The sequence below is a fragment of the Capsicum annuum genome, chromosome 10 (assembly GCF_002878395.1).
Source record: "Capsicum annuum cultivar UCD-10X-F1 chromosome 10, UCD10Xv1.1, whole genome shotgun sequence".
Taxonomy (NCBI): domain Eukaryota; kingdom Viridiplantae; phylum Streptophyta; class Magnoliopsida; order Solanales; family Solanaceae; genus Capsicum; species Capsicum annuum.
Window position 1 is genome coordinate 37,023,701 of NC_061120.1, and position 14,512 is coordinate 37,038,212.

Sequence of the window (14,512 nt, forward strand, 5' to 3'; positions counted from 1 at the left end):
GACCCCTACCTCTCAGGTTCAGAGGCTCAATCTAGGGGTTTGACTAATCAGTAGAGTATCCAGGGAGAAGTAATCCGTACAATGGTGATCCTTCTTTGATCTAAAAGGCCTGTCATTTTAGATTATGTTATTCCTTTGTTTTGGTTTACTGGGGGCCTTGTCACATCTTTTCAGACAGTTATCTTTAGATTATGTAGTAAAGATTTCGCAGACTATTCCTGAAGTTGTTTAGTTGATTTTGGATTTCATTCCGTATGGTTAAACTGAATCCAAAGTATGACCATGTTTTTTTATTTGATTACAATTCTGCATTTTCTTTTATTATATGAATGTTGTACATGATTACCAGATCAAATAGAGAAGGACGTTTGGGACTTCATGGTTCGGGATGTCCGTCACGTCCAGGCCCTAGTTCGGGTCTTGACATTAGTACAATTAGAAGTTATGCTAATATAATTCTTCATTCCCCTATTGCGGTAGTAGATTGCATGCTTCGGGTTCTTTCACATCCTTCCCTATCTTCATTAAAAATATGATCCATAAAAAGAAGGGGTATTCAAAGGATTTGAAGATATATTCCTTCCATTGAAGCTCCCCAACGTGATAGCTGATCAAGATCAGATGCTATATTCTGTTTCCTATACACATGTTTGATCACTGGATCATGAAGTTGGTGCATCAGGCACCTACCATTATTTATAAGAGACGATATTAATTAAATGAGTACCTAGAGTTGTTATTAATTAAAAAGATGACTTCCTGCGCGTCCACAGTTAGTTGTAATGGGGTATAATGATGTAGTAGCATCAAATGAAATCCTTGGATTAGTGCTCAAAATTCCATTTCAATTTGTGGGCAGCTTTCCATGGTAGGATAACCATAAGAAAGTTTTAATCATCGGAAAGATTTATAATTTTCAATTAAACCACGTATAGTTATGTTTGTTGAATTTATTTGTTCCAGATATTTTATAGTAACACCAATGGGCATCCATCAAGACCCAATCCAATCTAAGTTGGCACAATTCAATGTAATTTTACTCTGACTGCCAGATACTCTTTTATACTCTGGCTGGCCTTGTTAACAAGATTACCCATTATTGAGAGACTAGCCAAGTTTGGCATCCACATGCCAACTTCCTACGTGTTCTGTGATAGTGCTGATGAGACTCACCAGCACCCGTTCCTTGACTATTGTACCACTAGTGATATCTGGAAGAGAATGCTAGGGTGATCTCTGCAGATTCCACATAATAAAGCAGCTGATCTTAGCAACAATATTGACAACGTACCCAGTATAGTACCACAAATGGGGTTTGGGGAGGGTAGAGTGTACTAATTTATTGTCTGCTACTAATTCATGTTTAGGATAATGACCACTGTCTTATGCTCTCCAAGAAATGGGGGATAAGCATTTCATCAGTAAAAGTCAACAAGATGTATACCTAAACTCATTTTTTTCAACAAAATAAAATCACCAGTCGTGGAACAAAACTACAACTAAAGAACTTTTTATTTTGCTGTAACTTAAGTATTCTTCTGATTATTAGAAAGAAAACATTGACTACTAGAACCAAAATTTACTGATTCTTGAATATGGACTCATATTCAAGCATTTTCCCCTTTAGGAAATATTTATTATATCCTGGATATGCATCCGCTGTTGTCCTCGACATAAAACCATTACTGTATCTTTAGTATATATTAGTAACCATTGTAACTAATTTAACTTCCTTCACCCACTCTCAAGGAGTTACATAGCTTTATCTCCTCTGATAGTAACATAGCAAGTTATCTTCCTATTATGCCTGATTCCAAAGGATCGCACAGTATACCTAGCTGTTAAAGAGAGAAAAGGAGACTAAATATCTTTAATAAAGAAATGAGGGATAAGTGTTTCATCAGTAAAAGTCAACAAGTAATGTAATAAAACAAATCATGGGATTTATTTATTTACCTCAGCCAAAATGTATCAGTGTATAAACACATGGTTGTTTGTATCTTCTAAAACTCATTATATTATTTAGCCCTAGAATTCAGAGTTCCTCTAATTCATGCATTATTTGTATTTTTTTTTAACTTGGTAACTTTCATGCATTATTTGTATCTTGTGAAAGGCAATATATTATCTATCTCCAGAATTAAGAGTTCCTTCCTACTAAATTCTTGTATCCGTTTAGGATATGACTTGTTGCTGTTGTAATTAAAATAGCCAATGAAAGATGGAGAGTTTATGTCCAATGAAGGGTTGGTACAGGAATATGAGGAGGACCTTGTGATGGCTTTGATCTGTTTGGATGTGAAATCTAAAGCACAGAGGAGATTTATGTAGTCTTCTAATGTAACGTCATAGATAAGCCCAGGGTCCAGTGCTTGTTTGGATTGATATGGCCAGCTCCCATGGCTAGGGGATTAGCAGCATTGTTGTTATTACCAATGTCACGGATGGGCCCTTGAGTGTTGTCCAATATATCTGATGTGGTTATTATGGCCGAGCAGATTATAGTATATATATATATATATATATATATATATACACATATAAAACACAGTAGTAACCAACAAAACCTTGTTAGAGATAACTTTATTAGAAAAATAAGGATGTTAAAAGCATAAGATATAGAAGTCATGCACATAAATGATAAAAAAGACATTGTCTATTACTAATTCCAGTTTTGAAGTTGGATGTCTAATTGTGCTCCATAAAGATATAAATGTGAAGTACTAAATATTTCAATGAACTCCTTAACGTTGAAATACTAAATATTTTTACTTGTGATTAATGAATAGCTGAACCAATTTCATAGATTATTCTTCTCCTAAATTGATGTACTAATTTTCTACTTTACTGTTGCAGGAGTTTCTTGATTTAGGTGAAGTGGTGCCCTATGATAAAAGTTGGCGCTTTAAACTGAAAGTCGAGGATTTAAACAATAGAAACAAGAGTTACTTGATTATTTTGCTGCTATGTATTCAAATCTTATGGAAAAATTGATATCATACTTAGCTTGGTTGGATCGGGATGGTGACTATGTTTTTTGTCAAACAAATATTGAAACTAATATCATGGGTTGTTAACTCAGTTTTCTGGTCTCTAATTATATAATATTTTTGTATCGAGATTCTCGATAACAATTTGATATAAATTGATAAAATTTATTATTTTGTGATATATATTAGCCTCATTTGTGGTCAATTATTAGAGACTAGAAATATTATTCATCTTTAAAGATTAATCTAGGACTAGAATATTTCTCGTCTTTAAAAGTTGATCTATGACAGAATTTTGCTTGCCCTTAAAGGTTGATCTAGGAAAAGAATTTTGCTCGTCGCTAAAAGATAATTTAGGACCAAGTATTTCTTATCTCTAAAAGATAATTTAGGACCAGGTAGTTAGTCTATTTGAGATGAGATATTGGTTGAAAACTTACAAAAATCATGTATCAGAATGCTTTTTGTGCTTCTGATACATAAGACTCGTATATCTGAATGTATCTATGTGATATTAATACTTAAGAGTTATCTATCAATACTTATGAATCATATGGTGATGTATCACGAGTCTTAGCTATGTATCGCGACAATGAATGAAAAATTAAAATTTTACGTAAATAAGAGAACAGACAAAATTTTATGAATTATGTATTAAACCATTGAAATTTATGAAAATTGTTCGAACCAAATATATCTTCACCATTAGATCGTTCCGCTAATTTTTCACCTTGTTTCTCATTCTTTACCTTTGCTCATCTTTTTCTATTTTTTTTTATGTTCTTCTCATGTTTATAATTATATTTAAGTCCTTCAGAAAATCAAACAGTATTTACCCTTAAATAACCAAGTCAACTCCTCATTCTCCCTTTATTAAATTTATGGTTCTTTACAAAACTCAGTTTCAATTTTAGTGGCATACTCTTAATTTTATCATGATAAAAATTATTTCATGATTACTTTTAGTTATAATTCTTTATCCTTATTTGTTCTCTTACAAATCTCTTTTTGCTTATAAAGGCACATGCTAATTTTTTTTAACCCCTTCATAAGCTACCACCCCTTATGCTCCCTTGGTGACTCGAATTCACAATCTTCGAATTTAAAGCAAGGGATGCTTATCATCCAAGTGGCTCCCTCTTGTTTGTCACATGCCAATAAATAGTTTCGATGAAGGACTTTCAATATTTTTCAAGAATTATTGTTCGGAAACTTTTTTTAACTGCTTTACTCTTATAATTTCAAACACCTTTTCAATTTTACGTGATCTCTTAATATTCTAATACAAGTTGCACCCTTTCTGAAAACAAAAAATAATAAAAAAATAGCATATAATTTTAGAAAGTTAAAAATGTTAAAACTTTATCCTCCTCCTTGTTCAATGAAACATAATTTTGATTTTTTTGTTGTGGCTCAAGTAACTCTAGTCACTATTGTAAATTTTAATTCTTCCAAATTTTATTGACATTTTTTGTTTTAAAGGATTTACAATCTAACTTAAAATAAATCATGTTTATCACTTGGTCTTAAAGTAAATTTAGGTAAAATATGTTATACTATAATACACATTTTTGTTTTTGCTTCTTTTCTTTCCTTTCTCATATTTATACTTTTCCAAAAAGTAAGAAGTTGTTATCTTTCCTTAACTAACTAATTCAATTCACCTTTCTTCCCCAATTAATTTATTAAAATTTTCAAAATCACCCTGCCATGTTTAATTTCTCTGGCAAACTCATCGAATCATCTAAAAATCAATAAAGAAGCTTGCGAAAACAAAGCTGAGAGATACATAGCCATAACTATGCGGAGAAGCATAGTAGAGTTAAAGAAAACAAATTCTATCAAAATTAAAGTACTTATAGCTTAACCACTAGAATTGGCATGGTGGTTCAGCGCCATGTCCCTTAAGCAAGAGGTCGGGAATTTGATTCCCGCCTCTGGCGAATGGAGCAAACTCTGTGGACAGTTCCCTACCGTTTAGTGTGCTTACTGAGGAACGGAGGATTAGTTTCACGGCTGCCGGATGTAGGGATACCTTGAAAAACCAAAAAAAAAATACTTATAGCAAGTGTGAAATGAGGATTTTTCTTAGGGCTCCTTTCTTATTATTCTCTGTATGCAAGTTTATACAAATTGTATTTAATTTTTAGGCAAAAAAAAAAAAAAAGACCTACTTTTTTAAAGTTATCCATTTATAACTAATGAAAGAACAACCAAACACAAAATGAAATTGATACAATTATTTCTAAAATTTGAAATAGGGCATTAACTCTAGAAAAGATAAAATATACTATTATATTTAAATTCCCATTATAACTATGTACAAACCTGCTATAAATGAAAACAGAAATAAAATTTCATATATTGTTAAGGATTGTGTATTCTTCAAGCTTGGAAGGGTACAAAATTCAAGATAAAATTAAAACAATTATTATAAAAATTTAGAACAGGAAATTTACCCCCGAAAAGATAAAATTATTACATTTGAATTCACATTATAACTACATACAACGTTATAACAAATGAAAAGGACAATAAAATTTAATATATAGCTAATAATAGAGTATTTCTCAAGCTTGAATTTGACGAATATTTCTCACTAGTAAGGCCACATATCATTTTCCTTATTTCCTAACAAAAAAATAATGCACCAGAATTCTATATAAACAATAATTATGGGAAAGCGCCAAGAGTGAGAAAAAACAATTTAAAAAGAAAGAAACTTATTATAAAGAGTTCAATTCAAATGAAGGAGGATAATAAGAAAATAAGAATAATCTCTATCTCTAATTTATCCATCTAACCTAATATATTAAAAAGTATGAAGGGTATTAGAAATGTTGTTTGGGTTTTTTACCCTTCATTAAAAGATCATTTAATAGATAAAAAGGTCTTTTCACTTTTTTATTTATTTTTATAATATTAAATATTGATCATAATAAATATATGACAAGTTTTGCATATGAAAACTTGTCTTTTATGAAAAGACTCCTAAATATATATGAAAAGTTTACTTCTACACCTAAAGAAAAAAAAAAAAAATTTATCTATCTACAGCAAAAAAAAAAAAAAAAAAATTATTGCAGAAGTCATCTAATATTAATTCTACCTCTATACAACTCCTAATTAGTCTTTCTCAGCCTTTTCTTCTTTATTTTTTTTAATGTTTCTTTAGAATTTTATTATCAATTGAAATCTTGATAGTATCTATGATTATAAAGATGAATTTGCTTGTGATTTGAGGTTAGTTTTTTTTTTTTCAATTTTAGTATCTTTTTAAAGTTTACAATGAAATTGTCGACAATTTCTAATTGAGAAATTTTTTCTTTTTCTTTTTTTTGGAAATCTTGATAGCATTTATGCTGGAAGAGACACAAATTTACTAGTAATTTGAGGTAAGTTTTTAAAAATTTTAGTGTGTTCTTGATATTTATAATAATAAATTATCATGTATTATTTATATGCAATTGTCAATAAATTATCATGCAAGCTAGATAGATAATTGTTAGTTGAGAAGCTTTTGGAAAAAACATATTTAGTTATACAATTTTAGTATGTTCACGATATTTATAATAATAAATTATCATGTATTATTTATAGACATTTGTTAATTGATAATTATTTTTTGTACAAACGAAACTGATACGCTTATCAGATTATACACGATGCTTAAGAGAGAATACAAGGATGGTTACAGTTAGTTAGGCATACAATGATTACGTTTTGCTATTTAGTCCTTATTTGCTATTTAGTCATTATTGTTCTCTTTATTATTTTATTATTTGCATTCTAGCCCCTGACTTTTCAAGAGGAGTATATCAGTGTAGTTCACAATATGAGAACCATGAATGAAGTATTACTATTTCTCTTAGAAAATTCTCTTACTTACTGCAAATTCCTTCAATTTACTTGCAAGTGTCTAACAGTGGTATCAAAACAATTTTCTGGCTCTGTGGAAATTGCCCATGGCAGAAATTCAAGAAATTCTTGCAAAACTCAATCGAATAGCGACTGATGTGGCCACTATCAAGGTGCGACAAATCCAAATAGAATCAATCCATGAAAAATCGTATTGGGAGCTTAAGGATTCACTCTAAGAGAAGAGAACCTGGGAAAAGGGAAAATCACCTACTCGAAGTGAAGGGGTGAGTCACGAGCTATATTCTCCGATGGAAGGACCACCTCAATTACTTAGGTTGAGCATACCCTGTGGTAATTTCCTTCCCAGAACCCCAAATACTCCACCCAATTTAAATTATACTTTTCCTAGCTCACACCCACTTCTTCAACTTGTGACAGCCCCATTACCAGCTCTCAAATACCCTTTACTTCTATTCCGCTCAACTCAAATTCGACCCCTTATATACCCAGACCAGCACCATATACACCATCAGCAACTTTGTTTCAGTTCTCAAATTTTCATCCCCCGTATCCTGAAACCCATTCTCTTCCTACTTCAAATTACTACCCACCTCTGAATTCCTTCCCCACCTTTTCACATCAGGGGTATAATTCTCAACCGCCGACCTAACCTTTTTAAACCCAACAATTTACCATACCAACCTACCCACCTTATCTCCAACATAATGTACAGATGTTAACCCCCTATCTAGATTAGAATTTCCATGATTTAGTGGAAAGGATTTTAAGGATTTATGGTATAAGGTCGATAAATTCTTCTTATTAGATAAGGTGCCTCAAGATCAAAAGGTGACCATAGAAGCTATCCACTTGGATGACCTTTCTCTCCAGTGGCACCAAGCTTACATGAAAAGTCGAAGCCATTTACTTATACCCACTTGGGATAAATATTTGTTTGCATTAGCTGACCATTTTGAGGCTTAATATGACGATCCCATGACAGAAGCATTGAAGGTTAAGCAAACTAAAAGTGTGTTAGAGTATCAAGAGGCCTTTGACAGAGTCATGACTAGGCTGAATTTAGATCCTTGTCATGCCATTAGTATGTATTTGGAAGGACTGAAGCCCGAATTAGGAGACGTTGTAAGAATTTACAGACCCTACTCTCTTCCCTAATCCTATCACCTGGATAGGTTGAAAGAGTCCATTTACTTAAAGAAAGTTATGGCTATGAAGAGTGCTGCAGGTTACACCCCTCAGGTTCCTAATAATAGGACCCAAAAAAGGATCAAACCAATTATCGTAACAATAGGAGATGAGATACTAAGAAAAAAAAGACTATCACCGGCTTAGCTTAGTGAAAAGAGGGCCAAGGGTCTTTGCTATACTTGTTATAAAAAATATCTTCCTGGCCATGTGTGTAAAACTAATGGTTAGGTATTTTTATTGGAAGTAGAGGAAAATTTTACCAAGGAAGAGTTACTCTTACTGGAAGATATTCTAGTAGCGGCTACACCAAGACCCATTGAGAATTGCCGCATCTCTTTGCAAGCATTAAATGGTAACAACGGGTATCATACCTTAAGGGTGCCAGGTTACTGTCAATAAAGGTGTCTTAATATCCTCATTGATAGTGGATTCACTCATAATTTTGTGGATAGTGATTTAGCCAAGAGGATGGGTTGGAAGTTTGTACTGTTAAACCCTTCCCTGTAAGTAGGTATAGCTGATGAAAATTCTATTCAAGTGACTAGTTGCAGCCTTGGCATGGAATGGTTATTACAAGGGGTGTTGTTCAAGGCCGACTTCATACTATTGCCCTTGGGAATTAATGACATGGTCTTAGGAGTGCAGTGGTTATGCACCTTAGGAGAGAAAAGGGAGATATTTTTTTCAATTTTTGATAGTTGACTATGATGTTTGAGTATAACAATGAAGCGCATATGTTGCAAAGGGTGGAACCCAAGCTTAAAGTGGTAGATGCAGATGCTTTTCAGAAATCTAATAGTACTAATGCTCAATTTTTTATAATCAAAGTTAGTCCCATGGGAGCTAATATTGATGAGATGAAGGAGGTCAATGACATTGAACAACCTCCCATAGAGATATTAGAGGTGTTAGATGAGTTTCAAATAATGTTTACTAAACCATAAGGCTTGCCTCCTTTCAGAGGTACTTTTGACCATCACATTCCCTTAGTGGATGGTGCCAAACATATTAACATTAGACCCTATAAGTATACTCCAGTGTAGAAGGACATGATTAAGAAAATAGTTGGGGAATTGCTTTCTCATGGGTTTATACAAAATAGTAGTACTCCTTTTGCTTCCCCAGTAGTGTTAGTAGGCAATAAGGATGGTAGTTGGGAGATGTGTATTAATTATCGAGCATTAAACCAACTGACCATTAAGGATAAATTTCTAATTCCCCTCATTGAGGAGCTTTTGGATGAACTAGGGGGTCCATAGTATTTTCTAAAATTGATCTTAGATCAGGATATCATCATATTAGAATGTCTTCTTCTGATGTACATAAGATGGCTTTCAGAACACACTCGAGCCATTTTGAGTTTTTGGTCATGTCTTTTGGTCTAACAAATGGTTCATCTACTTTTCAAGGATTGATGAATCAGATTTTTCAAAAGTATTTAAGGAAGTTTATCCTGGTTTTCTTTGATGATATTTCGGTATTCAGTAAGAGCATGGTAGAACATAAAGCACATCTTAGGCTGACCTTCGACCTACTGTTGAAACATTACTTGTATGCTCGACGTTCTAAGTGTGTGTTTACTGCTACTTTAGTTGAATATTTAGGTCATTACATTTCTGCTCAAGGGGTTGCCATGGATCCTAAAAAGGTCACTGCAATTCAGTAATGACCTACTACAACTACTCTTAAATAGTTGAGGGGATTATTGGGTTTAGCGGGCTATTATAGAAGGTTTATTCAGGGATATGAAGTTATTAGAAAGCCCTTGAATGACCTGCTGAAGAAAGACTATTTTGGGTGGTCTGACATAGCTGCAGCTTTTGAGACACTGAAGCAAATGCTCACTTCAGCTTCTGTGTTAGCTTTGCCTAACTTTAACCTTCCCTTTATGGTAGAGACTGACGCTTGTGATGTGGGAATAGGAGTTGTCCTAATACAAGTAGATCAACCTATTACTTATCTTAGCAAAGGTTTATCCCTCCGACACCAGGCTCTTTTGGTTTATGATAAGGAATTGTTGGTGCTAGTTTTGGCTATTACTAAATGGACACAATACCTAAAGGGGCGATATTTCATTATTAAGGTTGATCAGAAGGCACTCAAGTTTTTACTAGAATAGAAATTACATACTAGCTCTCAGTTGAAATGGATTACTAAATTAATTCAATTTGATTTTGAAATTGAATATAATCAAGGCATGGATAATAAAACTGTTGATGCCCTTTCTAGGATGCCTACAATTTCTTTAGCTACCTTGACTTTATCTACTGTTAGAACTGATTTGCTTCAATCAATCATGAATAGTTGGGAGACTGATCCTACTCTACAATAGTTGGTTCAATAATTCTAGATTTATCCTGGTGGGATTAAATGATTTAGTTTCATCAACCAATAGCTTAGACGGCATGGAAAACTAGTGGTGGGACCTGATGATGTGCTCAGACAAGAAATTCTATAGTTGTGGTATTCCTTAGTTTATGGGGGCCATTCAGGTATTGAAAATACCTATAGAAAAATAGCTTCTTTATTCTACTGGAAGGGTGTCAAAGAGGATGTCACTATCTTTGTCAAACAGTGTGATATATGTCAAAAAAGTAAATATGACAACTCTTCATATCCTGGTTTATTACAGTCCTTACAGATTCCCACCCTTGCTTGGAGTAGCATTAGTATGGATTTTATAGAGTGTCTACCGAAATCTAAAGGGATGTCTGTCATATGGGTAGTGGTGGACCGCCTCACCAAGTATGCTCACTTCATAACTTTGAGCCATCCTTACTCTGCTTCCGATATAGCCAAATTGTTCATGGATAATATTTTTAAGTTACATGGGATGCCATCTAAAATTTTGAATGATAGGGACTCTGTATTTACTAGTAAATTTTGGAAAGAGCTACCCTCAACACTTCCAGCGCATACCATCCCCAGTCAGCTGGTCAGACGGAAGTGGTTAACGGGTATTTGGAAACTTATATTCGATGCTATTGTTTGGAAGTTCCCACTGATTGGTCACAGTTATTAGTGTTTGCTGAGTTTTGGTATAATACTACTGTCCACTCCTCTATTTCTTGCACCCCTTGTAAAGTATTGTATGGCCAACCTCCCCCTCTACGCATGCCTTGTTTGTCTGGCGACTCTGCCCTAGACTAGGTGGATCGATCCTTGGTAACTAAGGAATTTAAACGGAAGTTATTGATATTCCATCTATCCAAGTCACAATAGATAATGGTGTCTTAGGCTAATAAACATCGCATTGACCGGCAATTTCAGGTTGGGGATTGGGTTTACCTAAAAATGCAACCCTACAGGCAAGTCACTATGTCAACCCATCACTTTAACAAGCTATCCTGTAAGTATTATGGCCCCTATATGATCTTAAAAAGAGTTGGTCCAGTAGCCTACAAGCTGGCTCTTCCTCCTGAGTTGCTAATCCATGCTACATTTCATATGTCCTTGCTGAAATTCTATCATGTACTGCCCTCTCGGATTACTCACCCTTCTATGCTTAATATCTCAAGTCCTTTTTACCCTCAACCTTTAAAGATACAGGATAGATAAATGATTCAAAAAGGTAACAAAGTCATTTCACAATGGTTAATCCAATAGGATCAGATTCCAATTGAGAAAGCAACCCAGGAGGATGCCACCAAGTTGACTACTAGATTTTCAGATTTCTTTCCTTGAGGTCAAGGAAGTTGTTAAGGAGGGAGCAATGATACGCTAATCAGGTTATACACGATTCTTAAGAGAGAATACAAGGATGGTTATAGTTAGTTAGGCATACGATGATTACATTTTGCTATTTAGAACTTATTTGCTATTTAGTCCTTATTACTCTCTTTATTATTTTATTATTTACATTCTAGACCCTGACTTCTTAAGAGAAGTATATCAGTGTAGTTCACAATGTGAGAACCATGAAAGAAGTGTTACTCTTTCTCTTAGAAAATTCTCTTACTACAAATTCCTTCAATTTACTTTCAAGTGTCTAACAGAATCAAGCATCCTTTGAAGGTCTTCAGCTTTACAAGTTTATAATGACATTTATCTTCAAATTTAAGATCTAACAAAATATTAGTTATTATACTAAAAAAAAACCTCCAAAAAATTATAGTTAGGTTCTTCATTATTTAATTTATAAAGCAAGATAAATTTATAAATTTAACCAGGGTCGATTGAAGGGCCAAGATGATAAAATTTATAATTTAGGCCCCACATTTTCTTAGACCTCATATTTTATTATAATAATTAATAGGTTATATACTAAAGTAAAAAATATTGAAGATCTTTGTAACAAAGGAAGAAGAACTTCTTTCGTTTTTGACAACTAGTTTTGTACTTTGTATTTTCTTTACTTCCTATTGCCTCAGGTATATTTTACCTCAAAAGCAAGGTTGAGAGTATTAAATAAATTAAATTGCTATTTTTTCATTTATTTTTAATTTTTCAAGCATCATTGCAAGCTTTGTGAAATTTTGTATGAATCACGTAGCAACATCAACAATCATGTTCTATTATAATAATTTTTTCATATTTTATTTTAGTTTATTTGAGTTTTTAAATACATTTTTATCTTGTAGTTGTATAATTAATTTCTCAAGTAAAGTTAAATGAATCGATCGGTAAATTTCTTAACTGAAAAAAGATTACTAAAAAATCTATTATTTACTATTGACTTATAACGACCTGAAAATTTGATGAAATATGTAAAATATGTGTTTCTATGTGATTTGATTGTTTTACCCCTCGCCATAGTTGCATTATTTTATTTCTGGAGTGTGGGGGTGATTGGTACGGTTTTTGAAGCATTTTGGTGTCTTCTGTGTGATACTGTGATTTTTGGTGACTTCGAGAGCCTTATTATGAACCTGTTAGTTGTCTTTTGATCCATGCGATGGATGGCTAAATGGACTATGCCAGCAGCTTTAGAATATTGATTTTACGCTAGATAGACCTTTGGTTCGATCCCGATGCACTAGAGTTTATTTCGACCTGTTGGTCGAAAAGTTAAAAAAATTAAAAATATGGATGTGGGATCCATATTTTATTGAAAAAATATCGGATGAAAAATTAGACTTCACCAACACGTTTGGAACGTCGATTTTAGGGTGATAATATATTTGATCTGATTTTATGGCTTTTAAATCCCATTTTGATCCTCGATTTAAAAAATTGTGATTTTGGATTTCAAGGATCAAATCTGTGAAAATAATGTCGTTTCAAAAATCCAACTTCACCAACTCGTTCAGAACGTCGAATTTAGTGGAATTACATAGTTCATTTGCATAAATTAGACACCGAACAAATTTCGATCACCCCATCAAAGTCCATTTTGGACTTAGAAAATTGGGTGCACCAGGTTGCTGGTGCAACCTGGAGCACAAAGTGTAAAACACATTTGGTACATGCGATTTATGCTTTATACACCTGGCAACCTAATATGAGTATAAATAACTCATTTTGCCTTATTTTTACTTATTTTTCACCTTGCCTCTTGAGAGATAAATCCTAAAATAGTGTGAGAGCTTAAAAGTGAAGGTTATGGGTGATTGAGAAGCTAGATTAACATCTATTTCTTGATTCTTTTACGGATTTAAGGTGAGATTTCATCCTTTTCTTACTTTAATTCTTGATTCATTATTTAAAAATTCCAAAAACCTTCTTACTTGATTTATCCCCAAATTTCACTTCTTTTAACTTGAATAATGTTCCTGATCCTATAATTACTTGTCTTTCATCCATTTCATCTTCAAAACATCTTTGATTCTTTATTTTAAAGTGAATTTCAAAGATTTTATCCAGTAAAGACTAAAAATGGTTTTCTTCGATTTGAATATTATTTTTGACTTGGGTTTTCAACTGTATATTTTTAAAGATATAGAGAACAAGTTTTTGAAGTAAAGTTATGATTTTACCATTTTTTGAAAACCCATTTTGGGAGGCCGTTTTAACCCAAACCAAATGTAGGTAACATAGATATTATTGGCTTTGTTTTGTAGTATAGATTATATATTTCATGGTTTTAGTTAATTTTTAAATAGTTTGTGAGAAGTAAGGTTGCAGGATCAAAGTATAGTGGACTGGTTTCAGCCTTCAAAGTAGGTTATGGCTTAACTCTTCAAATGTAACACCCCGATTCGCTGAACTAGAATGCTACACGGTGCTCATGACCCCAAGGAACCACAAGCTAACCCATGACTAATATCTGTACCTATATACTGCAAATCATGATATAATAATGCAGAATACATAGAACTGTAAGGCCATAAGGTTAAACTGAATACAATCATGTGGGTGAAAATACCCAAAACAACTCAATCTGAACGTAAATATGAAAATAAATCTGAAAGCCTCTAAACTATCTGAATAAGGAGTTGAAGGAACATGTCTCCAACTAACTCCGTAAAACTGAACTGAAGAAATAAATAAATGTATCAAATCATATTGTCCTC